Below are 21,504 nucleotides of genomic sequence, written 5' to 3' on the forward strand. Positions count from 1 at the left end.
CACATGGCCCAGGGCTGGGGGGGGGGGGGGGTCTAAGGTCTAACATTGTGTGTGAGGGGCAGAGAGAGGAGCCCAGGGCAGAAGAGGTAGGTAAAGGGATCTGTGGTGCTCCAATCCCAAATGACCTCAAAAGCTTGTGGAGCTCTGACCAGGAGGGCGACAAGGTGCAAAATGGATCAGAACTCCTTGTGGGGGGCCACATCGATCACCTGGTACAGACAACCCAATTTTCACTGTCCACTGCTGAGGTTTTTGGTAAAATACACCTTAGATTACTCAGAACCCAGAAATTATAGTTTAGTATCAAAGAAGGCCGAATTATTCTTTTCCAAAGGTACACAGAGCTTGACGCCTGACCCTAAGTTCTAATTCAGCAAACAAGGCTGGGAAATGAATAAACTGAAGAAAATTATTAAGAAATAGTTGATATAAATATTAAAATATTAAGAAATATTTTCAAGAAGTAAATCCAGAAAATGAAAACATCTCCAAAGCCTCAAATCAACAGATTGCCACAAACTTTCCTAGGGTTCCTGCAAGAAATGAGTTGAAAAATGATGAGAAATGAAAGCTCTTGAGAAAAGTGGAAGACTGATAAATGACCCAGGACGTACGAAATCTTAGTCCAATAATGAACTTCCTAATAGTTGGGCTGGGTAAGAGAACTGACTCCACGAGAGCACTGGAAATACAACAAAGTTAAAAAAAATAAAAGATTTCTAAGTTTCAAAAAATTGGAAAATAAGGAGAGACTAAGAATCATTGGTCTTAGGTGATGAGCTTTCCAAGTGAAGGAGCATGGGAGGAAGAAGAGGGTCCGAGAGAGAACCCTGAGGAATGCCTAGTTAGAGCCTGATGTAGAAGGGAGAATTCCTTGAAGGAGACGGAAAAGGAATCAGCGGAGGGAAGAACCAGAAGAGAACAGTGTTCCCAAAACCTAGATGGAGAAGAGAGCAACAGTGTCCAAAGCAGCGACGTCAAGGAAAGTGAGGGCTGAGAACAAACATTGGTTTTGGCAACTAGATCACTGGTAACCTCAGAGCATGGTTATGGGGTATACTGAGGCTTGGGCTGTAGTGAAAGGAGAAGGATTCTGAGCAGAGGAGGTGAGGAGGGAGGGCAAGCCGATAGAGGGGGTGCAAAGACACCCCGATGAGAGATGGAGGGTTGTGTGCAATGAAGAGGAAAAAACCAGAGGGTGGAAATGATTGTTATTTCACTTTTATTTGTTTGCATTATGAATATATATGTATTACCTCAGCATCTTATAATATTAATAATAATTTATAAATCATGTTTTAAGGTTTGTCAAGCATTTTATACATATTCTCATTTTATCCTCAGAAGTAGGTGCTGATCTTATCCCCATTTTAGACAAGGAAACTGAGGCAAACCTAGGCACATAGCTGGTAGGTGTCTGAGGCTAGATATGACCCCGGGCCCCACCACCCCACCAGCTGCCTCACAAAAGTAATGAAACTAGAAAGGTAGGTTTATCATGTTATGAAAGACTTTATTTTTTTTAAATTTTATTTATTTAAGGCAATGGGGCTAAGTGACTTGTCCAAGGTCGCACAGCTAGGCAATAATTAAGTGTCTGAGGCCAGTCCTCCTGACTCCAAGGATGGTGCTCTATCCACTATGCCACCTAGATGCCCTGAAAGACTTTATTTTAATGCCAATTCCAGGTGGTTGTCTCTGATCCTAGAGGCAATAGGGAGTCAATGGGGCTTATTGTGTATTTGGGTGGACATTGGAGAGGGGAGGGACAAAGGCAGGGAGACCAAGCCGAAGACTTTTGCCCTCCTCTAGGCAAGAAGTGAGAAGAGGCCTGGGGCCAGTTTGGGGGAGTTAGAATCCTCAAGTGTTGGCCAGTGATCAGAAGAGGCAGGCAGAGGTTGTTAGCCTTTGAGACTGGCAGGAGGAAAGGGGGGGGGTCCCCTACCACCATAGGCTGCCCCGGTGGGGCCCGATCTGGAACTTAGGTCAGTTCTGGATGCTGCATTTAATAAGATGTGGACACATCAGAGCAAGTGCTGGAGGTCACCAGTAAAGGAACTGGACAACATATTGTAGGTAAGAAGGCTGAAGGAACATCTTGATGGGTTTTCCCTTTCCATGTGTGCTATGGACACCCTGGGTGGGGGGTTTGCTGAGCCTTGAGGAGGGAGGATCCTTCTCATCCCTTCCTTTTCCACCAGTTGTTTCATCTCGCTCTTTCTAGAGCACCCACTACTCAGCCTGTGTCCGTAAGGACTCCTGGATCTGGAGTCTTGGGTTTGGGCTGGAACTCTCGCTTTTGTCTTTTAAGAGCATTTAAGAGCAGATGCAAGTCTTGTAAACCATCAAGCGAACCCTCTATTTGGTGGATCCGCAAGGTTTCCTAATGAGCATAGCCTCTCGAGTCCCAGCCACTCCTAGCACCCTACTGTTAGACCATCCAGTCGCCAGTGTCTAACTGCTAGGCCTCATTTCTTCCTGGGTGAAGAGATCTTTTAACACCTGGCTGACCATGGCAAGTGCCCTACTGTCCTTGTTCCACAAGGACATGAGCTAAGGTCCCTTGGGGAAACAATGCTGTTGGCCATCCCACCCTCCTTAATTCCCCTCTTCCCACCCCCAACCCCACCAAAGAAAAACCCCATGCTGACTCTGATGTACTGCTATTCGGAATTTATCTGGGGCTCTGCCAGTCCAAATAACCAATTTAAGAAGCTCAGCATGGCGATCTGCCAGCCTGGAGTTTGGTGGAGTCAATTAGTGGGAGCAAATGAGACTCATTTATCAAAGTTCAAGCTGGTTCCCACAACTAAACAAGAAGGGGACGGGCTCTTCATCTCTCAGCCATATCTTCAACCACCAGGTCCAGTGTGTGACCAACTAGACCCTGCCCAAGCTTGTTGGCAGTGAATTGTTGAATGTCGCTAAGGGACTGCAGTGGGATGGAATCTCTTTGGGTCAATGGGTAAGTCCTCTGTATCTTCACCTTATTTGGCTCTCTTGGCTCCATCTGTCTGTTGGCATTGGCCCACATCTTCCCTCCATCTGTCGGGCTCCATGCAAGTATTCATCAGGCTCAAGACGGGGTGGAAGGAAAGGTTCCTTTGGCTCTACAAGGATGTCGAGGGAGGGGATCCTGCTGATCTGCTAGAGAATTGGGGAGAGGAGGGAGTCGGGCAAGAAGATTGAGGCCAAGCTTAGGCAAGTGTAGATCCCTGGCCTTCTGGCCCAACATTATCAGTCCTGTTCTGTCCAGCAGGTCCAAATCCAGTTTGCCCCCAGCAGGTCTGTCCTCATGTCTTGTTTGCCTTGTAAGAACCCACCACTGGAAATAGCTCTGGATGGGAAGGCAGAGGACTTGGGGCTTCCACCCTTCCTCTGCCATTTTTTAGCCTATGGCCTTATGAGCCTGTCCTCATCCTAAAATGAGACAATAATCTCTACAATGCTCTTCAGGAAATTCAATGGAAAGAGGCTATGTGCACTAGAGGCTGGCCTCCAGTCCTCCACAATGGGCCCCACTCCCTCAGCCTCCCTCTAAGTCATAGAGATGGACAGAGGCATCTAAGCCACACTCATCTAGAGCTCCCCAGCACTCGGTACCCATTGTTGCTTCAACAGTCCTGAGAAAGTGGGTGTGCTGACCCAGAAAGGAGGGTGGGAAAGTTGTGATCCTGGACCGGACAGGCCAGGATGGGGCATCATCTGTGGGCGTGTGCTAATTTGGTTTTTGTTTTAGTTCCTTTCTCATGTTGACAGAGGAGCAATCTGGGTACGGGGCGTCTCAGGCAAAGACAACTGGGTCTACCCTGGATCCTCCCACCTCATCTGGTGAAGCTCCGGGGTAATTTGATGACTGCCACCCACAGTCAGCGCCGTGATGGAAGCTACAAAGAGTCGATTCACCCCAAGCCACAAACCAGGTAGGCCTGAAGGAGTGGACATTGGAGGACGTATGGGAGGAGCCGACTCCAGCTCTGAAACTCACCTGAAGAGCTGACTCTCACAAAAGAGTGGCCACTAAGCCCCGAAGGAAGGATCCTTGCAACTGAAAGTCTGGAGAGAACTCACAGGTGGCAGCAACAACTCAGTGGGGAACCAAGAAAGCGACCTCAGTGGCATCCCGCAGGATGTTGGCCCCCTCTCCTGTTGTGGCCCCGAGGCTTATTGTAAACTGGAAATCACGAAGAAAGGCAAGACTTGAGTCCATCCTCGTCATCACTGGCTGGAAAGATCTTGGCAAGCCCTTCCCTGCCCCCCTCTTCCCCACCGCTCCCCCCCACCATGTTGGTTGACATATAGCTCTTCCTCTTTCACCCAGGCCACAGGTGAGGCTCATTAGCAAGAGGCCGAGCGCAGCTCCCAAGATGCTCTATCATTGCTTGTTCTGCAGCCCCAAAGTATGCTTTTTGATCCCCAACCATAGTGGGAATTATGGGGTGCTGAGTGTGCTGGAGTGACATCTGCACTCCTCAAATGTCAGAAGAGTCAGTTGCCTTTGGGGCAGTGGATGGGCTTTATGTGGGGTTTGGATTTCCTTACTTCTGGGTGCCTGAGAATCCTGTGCAGCTTTTGCTGGTGAGCACTTGTCCGGGATGAGGTGGTGGGGACTCCTTCCCTGTGACTACTGGGGTCCTCCCCTTCCAGGTCTGTGGTTCCATGAAATAGTCTGTCCCAACCCCAACATGCATGCGTTACCTTGCCTACGGGAGCCAAGGACACCCACCTGAGCTACTTGAAGGAACCCTCAATGTAAATATTTGTTCAGCTGTTTTCAATCAAGTCTGATGCTTCATGAGTTCCTTTGGGTTTTCTTGGCAGAGAGCTGAGTGGTTGGCCATCCCTTCTCCAGCTCATTGTAGAAGTGAAGAAACTGAGGGAAACAGGGTGAGGTGACTTGCCCAGGGACCCACAGCCAGGGAGTGTCTGAGGCCAGATTTGAATATGGGACGTTTTATCCTGCTGCCACCAGGTCAGATGATCTATCCACTGCACCCCCTAGCTGCATACGTGTTTGTGTGTCTGTGTGTGACTGTGTGTGTGTGTACCATGAAATACAGGAGGACGTTTTCCTGGAGCAACTCCAGGGGGGACAATGGCTACAATAGATAACGATCCTCTGGGGGTCCTAGGCCTAGCTGCTGGGGAAGGCTGGACCTGGGTTATAAAGATACCAAGATGTATGAAGACGCTGATGGTCTGCTCAGGGGGCCTTGTGTGCTGGGTTCTCTTCCCCCTCCATCCCAACTGTTCTTGGTCTTGGAGACAGGTCCCACTGCCCTGAATGGGGTGGCTAGCAGCCCTCGGAATGCTCCCTCTCTCGCCCTGTGAAGGACTCTTCCACGGGGCTGGCAGCTGGCTTAGGCTGTCATCTACCCGAGGGGACATTTTGACTTTCTATGCCGAGAGCTTCCTAACCATCAGAAGTGGCCTCAAGGAAAACGAGCTGCCCCAAGAAGTAATGAGTTCACCTTCCCGGGAGGGCTTTGAGTGGCTGGAGAACCACTCGTGAGGGAACTGTCAGGGAGGCGCTTCTTGGTCTGAGGCTCTCTCAGGTCCTCTCCAATTTCAAGATTCCATTTTTTCCAATTTTCCACACTCAGTTCGAAGACCTCCGATGTGGAGACACCCACCCACCAGCTGCCAAGATAGGCCGTTCCACTTTTTCACAGCAATGACTCCTTGGGACATTGTCCCTGAAATCTGTCTCTGCAACTCCACGGCTTCTGTGCCCAGGGAGGTCCAACTTTTGTAGACCTGCTCCTCTGATCCTGAGATTGCTTGAATGTGGGGGCTTCACGTCCCTGGACAGGCCAGCTCCTCCACAGGGGGGAGGCATGCACTCCCTCCACCTCACACTCCTCCCCATCCCCAAAGGTAACATTTCATCTCCTGGACCTTTGCAACAGGTGTCCCCCCCCCTTTATTTTGGGCTCCCAGAATCCTCCAAGGCTCTGCTTGGATAGAACTGGGTGCCACCATGGATAGAACACTGGATCTGGAGTCAGGAAGACCTGAATTCCAATCCTGCATCAGACACTTTCTAGCTGAGTGACCTTGGGCATGTCACTTCAACCTGTTTGCCTCAGTCTAATTTCTAAAATGAGTTGGAGAAGGAAATGGCTAATCACTCCAGTATCTGCCAAGAAAATCTCCAAGAGGAGATTGAAACGTCTTTGAGGACAGGAAATTTCTCATTCTGGTGCTTGTATCCATCATCATCACCCACCACAATGTTTGGTAAACAGCAGGTGCTTAATAAATGGGTGCGGAATCACTGAATGAAGCAAGCTGAAAGTAAATTCCAAGGCCCTTACAGTATTAAGTGGGGGGCTAGCCCCCCAGGAAAGTCTTGGTTGTGTACTTGGGCTGCTCCCCAGAAAGCCAAGGTGTGGTTAGAAGGTGGAGCTGGGCCTGGAGCTTCTGTTTCTTCCTCTCCTTCTCTCAGTCCTCGTGGTTCTCATTTAAACCCATGTGGTCGCTGACTTCTGGGATAGCCACAGCAGGTGAGTCTTTGGACACCATCTCTGCCTGAAACCAACTCCTCCCAAGCCCATCCCCCCCATTCCCCTTGGCATGGAACACAGTCACTCAAGGGAAACCAAGCTGTCGCTAGGTCATAAGGAATACTTTATTCAGCCCTTTCCTCACAGGCTGACCCTCCCCAGGCTAAACATCCCCATGTCTTCACCTGAGTTCACCCTCACTGCTGTGTGACCCTGGAGAAGGCCCGGGCCTTTGTTCCCTTCTCTGGAAGACCCCTTGTAGCTGCAAGCACTCTCTACCAGCAGATCCCTGCCCCAGTGGCAGCACCGACAGGCTGAGGGCAGGTGGCGGGGGAATCCCAGGCCACAGCAGAGGTCCACTCTCAGCAGGGCTAGGACTCAATTCTGACTCTGGAAGGGAACTTTTGAGGTCAACCATTTGGGTGTGGACAGAAGTGCGCTTATCAAAGGACTGAATGGGGAGATGCTATTGGAGGAGTGTGGGGCCACGGAGTCTGGGTCCAAGCCTCACCTCTTGGGAGACCTGAAATCCTGAGAGGATCCAGTGTCTCCTCCTTGGAAGGTCCCCAGAGCAGTGAACCAGGTCAATCTTGAGGACGTTGCTGCATGTTCTCTCTGTTCACCAATTGCAGGTCAGTGGTGGGGGGGGTGACCCTTCTGAAGCAGGAGGGGGAGGTGACCGGTTCCCCTTGCTGTTGCCCCACAGACAGCACTTGTGGACAAGGGTCAGCCTCTGGCAAAGGCCCCCAGATAGCAGCCCTCGTGTTCCCAGCTTCTTCTTCCCCTCCCTATGATTCCAATCTGACTTCACCATCCATGCTGGTTGGCTGGGAGGGGAGGGGAGGCTGTGTGTGTGGGGAGGGGGAGGGAGGCATGACTCTGGACCCACCCCCCTTGCTCTTGTTACTACAGGTCTAGTTCACTGGGGCCTCCCCAAACACCACCCAGGAAGGTGCAGCTGCCCATGTGGCCTTCGTTTAGCATTGCAAGCTTGTGTGACCTCAGCCAAGTCATTTCAGCTCTGGGTCAGGAGACTCACCTGTAAAATGAAGCCCTGGACTTGGTGGGCTCCAAAGTCCTCCCAGCTCTGGGTCTCAGCCCCTAGGCTCTCCAGGCTGGCTGGAGTCCCAGAGAGGGCTGACAGTTCTCAGGACCTGCAGGGTTTCCTCCCAGCCCTAGATGCCTGCCCAAGCCCCTCAAAACACGAGGCTGACAGCAAAGGGCTCTGGAGAAGGATGGTGACCCCGGGGCGGCCACTACCATGGGGGCAGGGGATGATGTGTTCCATCTCCAGATGAAGTGCAGGGTGGAAGAAGGGAGGCTGGGGCAGCTCTAGGGGCTTTCCCCAGATCTCTGACTGTCCTGCTGAAAGATAGAAAATCCATTCCCTAAGCCGAGGCTCAGTTTCCCTGCTGTAGGCTCCAAGGCTTTCTTGGAGCCTGGTTCTGTCCTAGGGTCAGATAGACCAGGGAGGCCCTGGAAGGCCCAAAGGTGGTCCCTGGAACGAGACCTTGGGCTCTTGGGGAGCCTTCCTCGTACTCCATGGGTCAGCAGATACAAGGCCTGAGTGGAGGCAGCCTGATCCTACCCAGGTCTCTCAACACCTGTGGTGGGTGTATGTGCCCAGACCAGGGGGAGCTCAAAGGGTACCAGCAGCAAATCCAGTTGGATCAAGCAGGAAGAGGGAAGAAGGCACACACACATTGGGGAGAACTCCTGCCCAATGGGGGGCTTCTTTCCTCCCCAGATACTTTCCACTTCCTATGAACAGATCAGGAGGGAAGGGGGATAGGTAGGAGGATGTCTCCTTCCTGGAAAGCTCCATGGGGGCTCTCGGTCCCAGGCTGGGTTCCCTCACTATTTACACAGGAAAGGCAGGACTACCCAGTGAGGCAATGCTGATACTTGAAAACAGCATTAAGGGCTGTTATTTTTAAAGTTTCCAGAAAAGAATCCCCCACTACCTCGCCTCATTTGCTCCCCAAATCCTCCACATGTATATTTTCTTCCATCTGATTAAAACCCTGCCCATAGCTGAAAGAGGAAATGGATTAAAAGCAGACCCAGAAACAGCAGAGTGGACAGACGGTGTGATCAGAGGATGGACAGGGCTCAACATGCAAGGATCCGCCACAAAGGCCCGGGCTTCTCCTCATCCTGGGCCCACATTTCATGTGGTCGACAGAGCTGGGGCTGGACCTTGGGGCAGTCTCCAGGAAGGCCCCAGACCTTTGTGGCTTGTTCCATCTGGATGGTTCAGGCCTCTGGTCTCCAGCGAGGAGAGCTCCAATGGCTAACTGGCACCAGGGGGGAGGGATCCAGGGCTGTGGGACTGCCTGGGTTCAGGGGAAAGCTTAGGGGAGGCAAGAAGAGAACCAGAAAGGAGTCACAGCTGATGGGCCAGATGTGAGAGGGCTAAAAATCTTCAGAATCCAAGAAACACCGGGCTCTGGGGAGGATGCCAGAGGGCTGTCACCTGGGGCAGGCCATGAGACGGTGTGCAGAGCACTGTCAGTCAGTCAATCAACAAATGTGTGCTCGGTACATGGCCAGGGGGCAAAGCCAAGTCAAAAGACAGTCTCGGCTTTCGGGGAGCTCCCAGTCTGACAGCACACAACGATTTAGAAAGGAGAAGTGGAAGAGAAGCCACAGGGGAATCAAGCCATGGGGAGATGCAGAGCTTCAGTGGGGTCTGCTCTCTGATCTTGGGGCTTAAAGACAAATCCAGGGAGCTTTGGGGCACATTATATGATGGGGTGACTAGGGGCATCATCATGTGCAGAGCACTGGGCCTAGAGTCAGGAAGATATCTTCCTGGGTTCAAATCCAGCCTCAGACACTCACTAGCTGCGGGACTCTGGGCAAATTCACCATTTGCCTCTGTTTCCTTAACTGTAAAATGTGCTGGAGGAGGAAATGGTGAACCACTCCAGGATCTTTGTCCAGAAAACTCCAAATGGGGCCATGAAGAGTCAGACACGACTGAACAGCATGAGGAGGGTGCATGACAACCTCACAAAACAAAGCATTATATTAGACCTGATGGAGGAGGCATCCGAGTCAGACCTCAAGGAAGGATTAGGAATGGGAAAGCCCAGGCATACAACAAAGACTGGCAGGGATGGCAAGGCAGTCAAGGGTAGAGCACTGGCTGAAGGCCCAGAGGCCTGGGAAGGACTTCCCATTAGGGTTCCCAAGGTGGAGCCCAAAAAACATGGCAGAAAAGGTTGGAGATAAAGCTGCCGAGGGCAGCTGCCAGTGGTGGAAGAGGCCTTTGGACTGTAGGGCTCTATAGCCTTGACTATCACAGGTCTAGAATTGCAAAGGCCATCACCTCATTTTTATAGAAAAGTGGCCCCCTGGTAGGATCTGAACCTGAGACTCCTGACTCCAGAGTCAGGGCTCTCCCCATTGCCTCCTTCCAGCTCTCACTGGAATAAGGACATGAGAACTGGATGGTGGCAGGTGCCCAGAGAGAAATTCCCACCCCCACAGCTGGAGAGAGCTCCGCCCCAATGTCCCAGGTCCAGTGTCAAGGTCACCTCAATAACTGAGGAACCCTATGTAGCCCCTAGACTAGAAAGTAAAGGCATCATTCTTTGTTCTGGATCAGAACCAGAGCTAGGAATTTTTGTTTGGGGGAAGTCTTTTCTCTACCCTGAAGAAGCATTTTCACAGTCCTGGCCTTCTAGATGGGTCACTGGCCACACCATTCCATACCTTTGTTCAGAGGACCCCTGGCCTCAAGTGGCCTTCATCTTGCCCTTCAAGGTTCAAATCAAGGGAGCTCCCCTTCAGGAGGCTTTTCCTGTAGCTGAATATATTCTCAGACTCAGTGGTATTGGTTTATTTTGCTGAACTGATTTTTTTTATCCTTTTTATTTTTTTGTTATAAGAGATGGTTTCTTGGGGAGAAGAAAGATATTTTTGGAGATGAGTGATATAAAAATAAAAGTTATCAATAAATATGCAAAGTTAATTCACAGAAAGGGGTCTGATGGCCTCAGCTGCTGGTTGGTAACACCCTCCTCGGTCCCAAATCACCCTGCACATATTTACTTATTTGTGAATTATGTCATTTCTAACCAGTAGAACATAAGCCCCTTGAAGGAAGGTGTAGCAGCCCTTTAGGCTACTGTTCCCAGTTGGACTCTTGGGCTGGATCCCCAAGGAGATGACTGCTGTAGGTGTGTTCTGTGGGTCCATACACCTAAGACAAGAGCTCATGAGCCCCCACTGGGGTGTTCATCATGTTTCTAGTCAGCCGGGGACATAATTAGCTTAAGAAAAAACATCTACTGAAATGGTATAGTTGGAAGCACTCTCTTTCCCATATAAATACAGCACCAGTGGGAAGAGAGAACCCCCAGAGTCTCCAAGTGGAGTCATGTAACACATGTGACTCAGGTCCACATGAAGGGGGCTGCTCATGCCCTGCTCTCTAATAGTGTGCTGGGAGCCAGAGGCTCCTCAACCCAATGCCCACTCAACCAGATACTGCTTCACGGCTTGGATGTGCTACCATTCTCAAATTCTTGTGCCCACCCTAGCTCTCCAAAGCAGAATCCCAGTTCAAACTAAGCCTTGCTCTTCTACCTTCTCTATCAACCTGATTCTGAGATTAGAGAGCCTAGCTCTACTGGATGCTCATCTTCTGGCCTCCTGGCTACATGACTGCTTTACGATTGGGAGTTGGCTTGGTGAGAAGCAACCCCAAGAATGGCCAGTCTAAGCCAATTCTTCTAAGTTCTGCCAGTTTCCCTCTCCTCTGGCCCATGTCTTTTGGGTTTCTTTTTCGGTTTTTGTTGGATTTTTTTGCAAGACAACTAGGTAATTATTAAGTGTCTCAGGCTGGATTTGAACTCATGTCCTCCTGACTCCAGGGTCAGTGATCTATCCACTGTGCCACCTAGTTGCCCCTGGGTCCATGTCTTTTGAAGAGCTTCTTCATATTTTGCTATAAGGTTGTTCAGGTAACCCTTTCACTCGGCTCCAATGGATTGCTCTTAATTATCTTCTTTACACAAACCTCCCTATAACCCATTGTCAGACAAAAAATAGGAGCATAATATATGCCTTTTGGAAAACAATATCATTAAGATTAGAAGAGAAACAAACCCGTGTGGGGTGGGGGGTTGGGGGGACTCTCTCAGATGAAAGTCTCATAGCCAAGATACATCAGGAACAAATTCAAATACAGATGATTAAAAGCCATTCCCAGTAGTCAGGGGTGAAAGGATGTAAACAGGCAGTTAATAATTCAAAGGAAAAAATCTAAGCTATCCAAAGAAAGAAAATAGCATTGCTGGAGGGGTTGTGGGAAGAGAGCAGCTGGTGGAGATGTGAACTGGCCTAGCTGTTCTGGGAAACAATTTGGAACTGAGCCCTGATGAGGAACTCAACTAAACCTATCCTCCTTTCACCCAATGAGACCTAAACCTCAAAGACATCAGAAAAAGAAGAAAAGGAACCATTTGGCCAAAAAATGTCTAACAGCTCTTGCTGGGGCAAAGAATTGGAAAAAACAGGGAGCCAGCCTATCAACTGGGGAATGGCTACACACATGTGCCCTATGAGCACTATGGGATATTACTGCACCTCAAGAAATAATGAAAGAACAGTTTCAAAGAAACTGTAAGACTTGTATGAACTGATGCAAACTGAAGTTAGTAGAAGCCAGACAACTTACACAGTGATGCAGCAATGTGGAAGAGAAAAACAACCCTGAAAGCCTTACAGACTGACCTTGGCAGTGATGACCTGGCTTCCAAGGACCAATGGATGGAGCCTCCTGGCTGCCCTCTTTTTAACAGATGGGTGATAAGATTCAAGGGACAGAACCAGACATATTTTTTGGATGGACCCAATGTATGGATTTGTTTTGCCTGCCTATCATTACTGGTTCGTAGGATTTGTTTCTCTTAATTTTTTGAGGATGAAATGGTAGGGAGAGTTAAAGAGAAAGCAATAGTCATGCCAAAAAGAAAAGAATATAATTTTCCTTTATCCATTCTATTTTGTGTATAGGAATATGAATTTTTTTGTGTTCATTAAAATTCAGAATTAAAAAAAATTAAATTTGAACAAATGCTCATTAATAAGACAGATAATAAATTGATATATTCCATATGAACCACACATACCTTTCCCATGACCTGTCATATCCATCCTTTGGTAGCCACTGACCCCAACCTGGTGTAGATCCTCATAACTTCACCCATGGACCACTGCATAGGCTGCTGGAGGTCTGCCTGCCTCGAGTCTCTCCCATCTGCAGTGCCTCCTCAGTTCACCTAGCAGAGTGATCTTCCTTAAGCACTGTTCTGATCAAATCACTCCTAGAGTCACTAAACCCAGGGGCTCCTTATTACTCAGGATCAAATCTATGTACAACCTGGCCCTCTGCTCCCTGTCCAATCTTCTTACAACTTGCACCCTTCCATGGACCCTAACCTCGCCGCCCCATTGGAGCATTTTCCCTCACTGTCCCCATGTCTGGGACGCTCTTTCCTTCATTTGGCCTCTCTGCTTTCCTGACTTCCTTCAAGCCTCAGGCTAAAGACCTATCTTCATCAAGAAGCCTTTTCTTGCCTTCCTAAATCTTTGTGACCCTGGGGCAAAGCCACTTCCCATCTCCCAAGCCCATTCCTCATCTATAAAATGCAGACAAAAAGGCCCCTTCCCAACAGGGTTGCTGGGAGAATCAAATGAGGTGAAGTATTAATATTACAGCTAGTTAGTATTCATCTCACATCTGGCAAATCGACAAAGCTGACAAAAGGCAGGAAAAAGAGTTATGGAGAATCTGGCACACATATACATTGTTTGTGGAGCTGCTATAATTATTTGTGGAATGCTATTTGAAATTATGCAAATGAAGGCTCATTAACATCCATGCCCTTTGACCCAGAGAATCCACAGTTGGGGAGGGTACTCAAGAAGGGCAGTGACAAAAACAAAGGCTATAAAAACACCCCAACATTAAGGGCAACACTCTTTGTGGTAGCAAATAACAGGAAACAAAGGTGATATCCATCAATTGGGGAATGGTGAAACAGACCCCAGTCCATGGACATAATGGAAAAAGGCCATGCTGTTTTGATGTGCAGAGATCAAGGAAACAATGACATGAACCAGCAAAGTGAAGGAAGCTAGCTGGGAAAACAACAAACAATGCTGACTGTGTAAACCACCAAACAACCCAAACTGCAAGTTGTGAACTTACAAAGAACAAGCCTGGCCCCTGAAGAAGAGTGAGGAGAGGAGATGCCCTTCTTCCTGCTCTTCCCACCCTTTCTTTCCCCTGGTCATGATGCTTAATTAAATTAATGGATGAATCAACTTAGCAGTTTTTTCTCTTTCTTAAAAAACTTTAAAAATATTCTAAGGGATTATTCTCTAGGAGGAATGAAGGAAGCAGAGGGGTTATCTAGGTGATAGAGCATCAAAAGATACCAATAAACTCTATTAAAAACAAAAACAAAAACAGCAGATACAAGAAATGGGAGAAGCCTCAGCCATGGGAGACAGGAAGCACGGATTCGTTCTCTAGAGGACGCAACAGATGGACGATTCATCCACCGCTTCTGCCATCAGCCAGAGAGCAAACTGTCAGAGTCAGTCATCAAATTCAGCCATGGGGTGCCCTCAGGGAACTCCACAGAAATCAGCTGCCCTCCCGACTGCTTCTGCCTGCCAGGTTGGCTTTCGTCTACCCATGCTTCAGGGGGCCACATGAGCTCCGGCTGATGCTGGCCCATGACCACAGGGCCTCTCGTTGTGCTGGTGCAGTGAGAAAGGAAACTTCTCATTGGTTAAAACAAACAAGACAAGGAAAAAAGTCACTAACTGGAGGTGTCAGAGTAACCACAGCTCTCACACAAGGACAAAAACCCTAAGAGGAACAAGCAGACACAAGGGTGAGTCTCAGGGTCCAGGGAGAACATTCCCCAAAGCACAGCACCCCAGTATATACAACGGAAGAGAAATAAACTGGAGCAAGTACCCACCTCTGGCTATCGTCATCTCGAGGTGTCCCGGACAGAGTAGGCAGAGTAACGAATTTGAAGACATCAGACTGGCTCAGATACCAGCTCTGACAGGAAGCTGGATGGTGTCTGGGGACAGAAGCCCTGGCTGTGAATTGTGGGTCTGCCCCTTGCTTCCTGTGAGATCTCAGCAGATTCCCATTCTCACCTACAAATGAAGAGTTGGATTGGAGACCCTCTAGGATTACTTCTAGTTATGACCCTCTCAGCCAATATACTCTCCACTGTGTGGTCCTAGGCAAGTCACTTCAAACCTCTGCAGACCCCCATTTCCTTACTGAGAACAGAAGGGAGTGGGCTAGAGGGACTTGGTGACTATATAAATCTATGATCCTATAATACAAATGAATAGTGGAGATGTAAGAGATGAGACAAGGGACCTGATTAAAACATTGGCTGACTCCTGGAAGACATGTTCATAGAATGTACTCAGAGCTGCATGCAAAACCTCATGTGAGAACGGTCCCTTCAAGACACTCAGAACAGCCAGATAGCTTTGATGGATGGTAAGAAAATCAGCCCATGCCTAGCTCTAACAAAGGAGGTGGACATGTGAAAACTTGGAGGGATGTCGGGGAGTTCACCATCCCAGTCCATCCTTGGTTAAAACCAATTTCAAAAGGGCAGTGAATAAAGTTTGGCAGTAGGGCAACCCCTCATCACATGGCCCTGCCACTGCCTCAGGAGATAGGAAGGACCCAATGGGTTCCATTCTGATGCTTCCTTCAGAGGTTTTAATCCAACAAAAACTTACTGAGTTTCAACTATATGGAAGTCATCATGCTAGACACTGGGGTCATAGAGATAAATAATGATACATTCTTTGCTTTTAAACTATTTATTAATTAATAGATAAGTAAATAGTTTTTTAAAGAGGAAAAAATGATGAGCACAAAGAATCATGACTCAGACTATGACTTAGGACAATGGAAAAGTCAAGGCAGGAGAATCCCAGAGAGAGAGTCTGAGTCTTTTCTCTTGGATACACAGGGAGAGTGAGGAAGACCTAAGTTCATCCTTTCCTCTAATGGGAGGCAAGGCTGGCACCAAGGTGAGGGGAAGGCAGTCTGCTCTAACCACTGAAGGTGATGTCTCTAAGTACAGAGTCAGGCAAAAGATGGACAAGTTCGGAAAACAAAGAAGAGCCCTTTACGGTGAAAGCACTGAGTATATAAAAGAGGTAAATATGAAATAAGATTTTTTGGGGGGAGGGGGTTTAAATATAAGCCCAAGGAAGATCACTGAAGATTTTTGAGCCTCTATGATCAGGCCTAAACTTTAGAAAGGTTAACTCCCTGGTTGACAAAGGTGTTATTAGAGGCAGGAAGACCAATAAATAGGATATTATTACGGTCCAGGTGGAAGGGGATGAAGATCCAAGATGTCCCTAGGCCTCAGTTTCCTCATTTGCAAAGAGGGAGTCAGTCTAGATGATCTCTGAGGTTTCATCTAGCTGGGGTCACAGACCCCTTGGGAAGCATGCTGGAGAAGCCTTGGAACCCATACTCTGAAGGAAGTTTGTTGCCTTCATAATTGAAGGACATGCTAAATTTTCATCATAAGCTGGTAAAAAATGACATTTTAAAAAAATATCCAAGGTCACAAACCCTCTGAAATTTATTCACGGTCCTCTTGGTGGGTCCATAAACTCCAGGTTAAGAACCCCTGTTGTACAGCACTAATCATTTGACATATATATTCTTGTCTTAGAAGCCTGGAATTTATAGACAAAGTGACCACTCAATCCCAAAGAGAAACAATCATGTGTGTTCATACACATACATGGTTTTGGTGTTTTTGCTTAGCTGTTTTCCCTTATCACAAGGGAAGTTTCAATATGGTGGGTGAGGCAGGAAATGACCATAAATAGTAAGACAAACGACATCAACGTTTGAAAAAACCCAAAACAAGAACTCTACCCAAACCAATACAACAACAAAAAAAGGCTCCCTAGAAAGACTGGGGAACCATCCAAGGAAAAGTAAGAATTCAATGGTCTGGACCAGTTACATTTTCGTGGCTTGTCTTCTCCCTGCCAGAGTGAGTTAGGAAAGTCAAAGAGGGGAAGGAGGAAAAGGATGTACACAGAGAATGGCTCTCAGGAAGTCAAGACATACCCTCAAATCTTTTTTTTTTTTGCAAGGCAGTGGGGTTAAGTGACTTGCCCAAGGCCACACAGCTAGGTAATGATTAAGTGTCTGAGGCCAGATTTGAACTCAGGTACTCCTGACTCCAAGGCCAGTGCTCTATCCATTGTGCCACCTAGCTACCCCATACCCCTCAAATCTTGCAGGAGACAGCATCTGCCCATCAATAGGCAACAACCACCAGTCAAGTGGGAAATTCACCAACTCAGTCAAATAACTAGACTAACATTTCATCACAGCTATGGAGGCGTTCACTCATCCGGTCCATAAAATGAGGAGGACATGACACACAGGGCCCCCGTGGACAAAACTCCTTCCTCCGTGACATGACCAAGTCAATACCACTCCGGGAAATGCCTTTTCCTACACTGTAGACTATAATTAACTTGTACAGCTTTGAATTTTGAATTGCCAATGATGGGGTCAATGGGGAAGAGAGACTTCAAGTGTCATAGTTCTGCCATGAAGTCTGATGGTCTTGGTTCACAGATCCCCTAGACATATAAAGAGACCCAGAAGCCAGACGAGTGACAACTGCCTAATGGAGAAGCCATGATGTTGCTGGATTCTCCAGAGATCTCCTCACAGCTGTCAAAGCAGGACCAAGTCATGCCCATACCACTCCCTTCCTACTGGCTCTGAGAACAAAGACAACCCTACTGCTGACCCTGAAAAGCCCTTAACTAGGTGGCTCTAACCTTCCTCTCCCATCTTACCACACATTTCCCTACATTTGTTTCTCATGTTCCAATGCTCAATGGATCACTCAAGCTTGCCACCTTGCTTGCTCCTGTTCCTCATCCCCAATGTCTCATTTCCTGTTCCCACAACCCTTCATGGCCTGCTCCTCATACCTGGAAATGTTCCTCCTACTCAACTCTACCTTTCAGAATCCTTGGTTCCCTTTAGGAGGTCTTTCTAGATAGGCCCAGCACCTAGAACCCTCCCTTGGAAATTACTGTGTATTTGGTAAAAGCCTCTGTGGACGTGTGGTCTTCCCAATAAAATGTAAACTTCTTGAAAACAGGAACTTTTATGAGCCTGGCCCACAGTTTTTATTAGCTGGATGATTCCCTATTTTGCTTGTTTTTTCTGGCAAAGAGAGGAAAACAAAAAATGCTGAACTAGGAGGTGAAAGGGCCCTTCAGTGCCTTCTAGTTTAGGTCCCTCATTTTACATATGAAGAAACTGAGTCACAGGGATGATCACAGAAAGAACAATCATCAGAGGTAGCATCTGAATCAGGCCCTTTGATTCTGGAGATAATGTTCTTTGAATTCAATGTATCTCTGTTCATATAAAAGCATCATTATCCTGGATGAATGTAAATCACCTGGCGCAGATGAATTACATCCTCAGCCACTAAAAGAACTGGCAAATGTAGTTGCTGAGCCTCTGTGAGGGCCTTTTGAAGGTCTGTGGAAAATGGGAGAGATATAATAGGACTGTGGAGGGGGGAAAACAGGAAAGAGAAGAGGCTACAAACTATAGGTCAATGAGCCAGACTTCAGAAAATTTAAGAACTACTAATTTAAAAATTAGGAAATGAAGACCTAGCAAAGGAAAGAGCCAACATGAGCTTCATCAAGAACAGGTCATATCTGCAAAACCACTGTAACTAAGATCAAAAAAATGTAATAAATTGGGAAACAATCTTTATATCTATTGTTTCTGACAAAGGACTTCTAAAATACACAGAGAACTGAGTCAACTTTTATTTTTTTTAGGTTTTTTTTTTTTTGCAAGGCAATGGGGTTAAGTGGCTTGCCCAAGGCCACACGGCTAGGTAATTATTAAGTGTTTGAGGCCGGATTTGAACCCAGGTACTCCTGACTCCAGGGCCGGTGCTTTATCCACTGTGCCACCTAGCCGCCCCATGAGTCAACTTTAAAAAAAAGTCATTCCCCAATTGACAAATGGTCAAAGGATATGCAAAGGCAATTTACAGATGAGGAGATCAAAGCAATCCATAGTCATATGAAAAATTGCACTAAATTATTACTTATTAGAGAAATGCAAATTAAAGCTTCTCTGAGGTACCATCCCACACCTCTCAGGGCAAGGATAATGATCACTGTTGGAAGGGTTGTGGGAAATCTGGGACACATATTACATTGTTGGTAGAGCTGTGAACTCATTCAACTTTTCTGGAGTACAGTCAGGAACTATGCCCAAAGGGCACCAAAAATACCACTACTGGCTCTATACCCTGAAGAGATGATGAAAAAAGGTAAAAACATCTCTTGTACAAAAATATTCATAGAAGCCCTGTTTATGGTGGCAAAGAATTGGAAACCAAGTAAATATCCTTCAATTGGGGAATAGCTTAACAAACTGTGGTATATGTGTGTCATGGAACACTATTGTTCTATTAGAAACCAGGAGGGAGAGGAATTCAGGGAAGCCTGGAGGGATTTGCATGAACTGATGCTGAGTGAGATGAGCAGAACCAGAAAAACACTGTACACCCTAATAAGCAACATGAGGGCGATGATCAACCTTGATGGACTTGCTCATTCCATTAGTGCAACAACCAGGGACAATTTGGGGCTGTTTGCAATGGAGAATACCATCTGTATCTAGAGAACCGTGGAGTTTGAACAAAGACCAAAGACTATATTACCTTTAATTTAGGGAAAAAAACCTGATATCTTATTGTCTGCTCTTGCTATCTCTTACACTTTGTTTCTTCCTTAAGGATATGATTTCTCTCTCATCACACTCAATTTGGATCAATGTATACCATGGAAACAATGTAAAGACTGGCCAATTGCCTTCTGGGGGGTGGGGGGAGGGAAGTAAGATTAGGGGAAAAATTGTAAAACAAATAAAATTTTTAATTTAAAAATAAAAAGTAATAAGTAAAAAAATCTTTTAAAAAAGGTCATATTTGGCAGCTAGGTGGCACAATGGATAGAGGACTGATTGACCCCGGAGTCAGGAGGACCTGAGTTCAAATCCGACCTCAGACACTTCATGATTACCTAGCTGTGTGACCTTGGGTAAGTCACTTAACCCCATTACCTTGCAAAAACTAAAAAAAAAAAGGTCATATATGAGTAACCAGATCTCCATTTTGGGACAAGTAAACAGATTTTAGTAATGAATTTGATAAAGTATCTTATGCTATTTTTGTGGAAAAAGAGTAAGAAATGTGGACTGGAGGATAAATGAATTAAATGGATTTAGAACTGTCTGAATAATCTGATTCAGAAGAATTATCCAGAAGGGTCAAGAGAAAGAGCCTCTGATGTGAAAGCAGAGAATATTGCTTCTGCTCTTATCATCTGTGACCTTTCATTGAAGAGCCTTGGGGCATGTGGGCAATTTAGCATTTCTTGTCAGTAACTTAGGAAAAGGAATATATAGATGGTACAAGCCCCTCAGCTTGCTTCCTCATCTAAGGATTTGGATGTCTATCTTGTCCTCAAAGGCACTTTCCAGCTAAATCTATTGACCCTAAGAAGACAAAATTCAATAGTTTCAAAAAATCAACTGCACAAGTAATAGAGGATAGAGGAGAGGCATGACTAGATAACAGTAGTTCAGGGGAAAATTATCTGGGAGTCTGGATGATCTGCAAGCTCAATAGCAGTTATAGAGAAATAGTCTTGTGATTTGAGATTACACTGAGGCATAGGAGGTTGAGGCTGCCCTGGTCACATCTGGAGCTCTGGATTTAGGTCAGAGGATAATCATTTAAGGTTATTGATAAGAGGGAGAATATGCAGAAGGAGTAACTAAGATGGTGAAGGATGAGTCCATGTTGCAAGTTCCAAAAGAACTAGGCACATTTTGGAAAAGAAATTGGGGAGATAGGATAGCTTACATTCAAGTATTTAAGAATATACAGAAGAACTAGACTAGCTTGGTTTGGGTCAAGGCAAGGGGTAGAACTGGACCCAGAATGATTTCTACCATGACTGCTTAGCAATTAAGATGGGATTTGGTTAGAAGGAAGTTTTGTCCTTACTTCTGCTGAGTAAGAACAAGGGGCAATGGATGGGAGGAAGTAGCAAAGAGGCCAATTTGGCCTTGAAGGATTTCTTAATGCTTAGTTTCATCAAAGAGTGGAAGGGGTTGCCATGGGAGATGATGGGCTCCCTTTCCTTGGAGATCTCTAAGAAGAGGCTGATTACTTGTCAGTTGGGAAAGAAAAGAAATTCCTTTTAGGAAATGTTTTGGACTAGATGGCCATTCAAGTCTCTAAAACATCATCTGTGATTTGCGTCAACTGGAAAGCAATGTGTCACCATGGAAAATTCACTGCCTTTAGGTGCCAGCATGGGACTCGACATGAAACAGATTGAAGTGATAAGAATTTGTAGCATCCAAAGCTGACGACTCTTTGCCAGTATGTACTCAGCAGGGTGCTGGGGATGTATTTAAAACAGAGTGCACCCACTTACCCAAGTCACGCAGGTGAGGCCAGAGGGCTCATGTGAAGCAGGATTTTTGAAGGCACCAGAAGCAGAGCTCTTTCCACTGAGTAAGGTGGAAACAGTCTTTGAAATGCTTCTTTCACATTTGTTTTCTGTTCTATCTTCCAAACTCCCTTGAAGCGGAAAGCCAGAGATTTCTGCATCACTAAATTCTAGAACTGTTTGGAGAATCTCTATTTTGTTTTCCTACAAGTTTTCAGACAAAGGTCTCAAAAGCAGATAGAAATGGGGACCACTAGTCCATACAAAATGATCCCTGAAGGCGCATACTGACTTGGAAAACCACATATTAACATCATATCTTTATTTATTTTGTTAAATATCATCCAACTCCATTTTAAGCTGGTTCAGGATCACTGAA

General features: G+C 46.7%; 1 long non-coding RNA gene across 1 annotated transcript; it reads left to right on the plus strand.

Annotated features, from left to right (window-relative positions):
* The first annotated feature begins 2 nt into the window (after window positions 1-2).
* Window positions 3-10,870, plus strand: LOC141489042 (uncharacterized). Its single transcript, XR_012468886.1, has 3 exons — window positions 3-4,972; window positions 5,604-7,138; window positions 7,419-10,870. It is a non-coding gene; the product is annotated as an uncharacterized LOC141489042 (long non-coding RNA).
* Window positions 10,871-21,504: the final 10,634 nt, after the last annotated feature.

Source organism: Macrotis lagotis, chromosome 5 (genome assembly GCF_037893015.1).
Source record: "Macrotis lagotis isolate mMagLag1 chromosome 5, bilby.v1.9.chrom.fasta, whole genome shotgun sequence".
Classification (NCBI taxonomy): domain Eukaryota; kingdom Metazoa; phylum Chordata; class Mammalia; order Peramelemorphia; family Peramelidae; genus Macrotis; species Macrotis lagotis.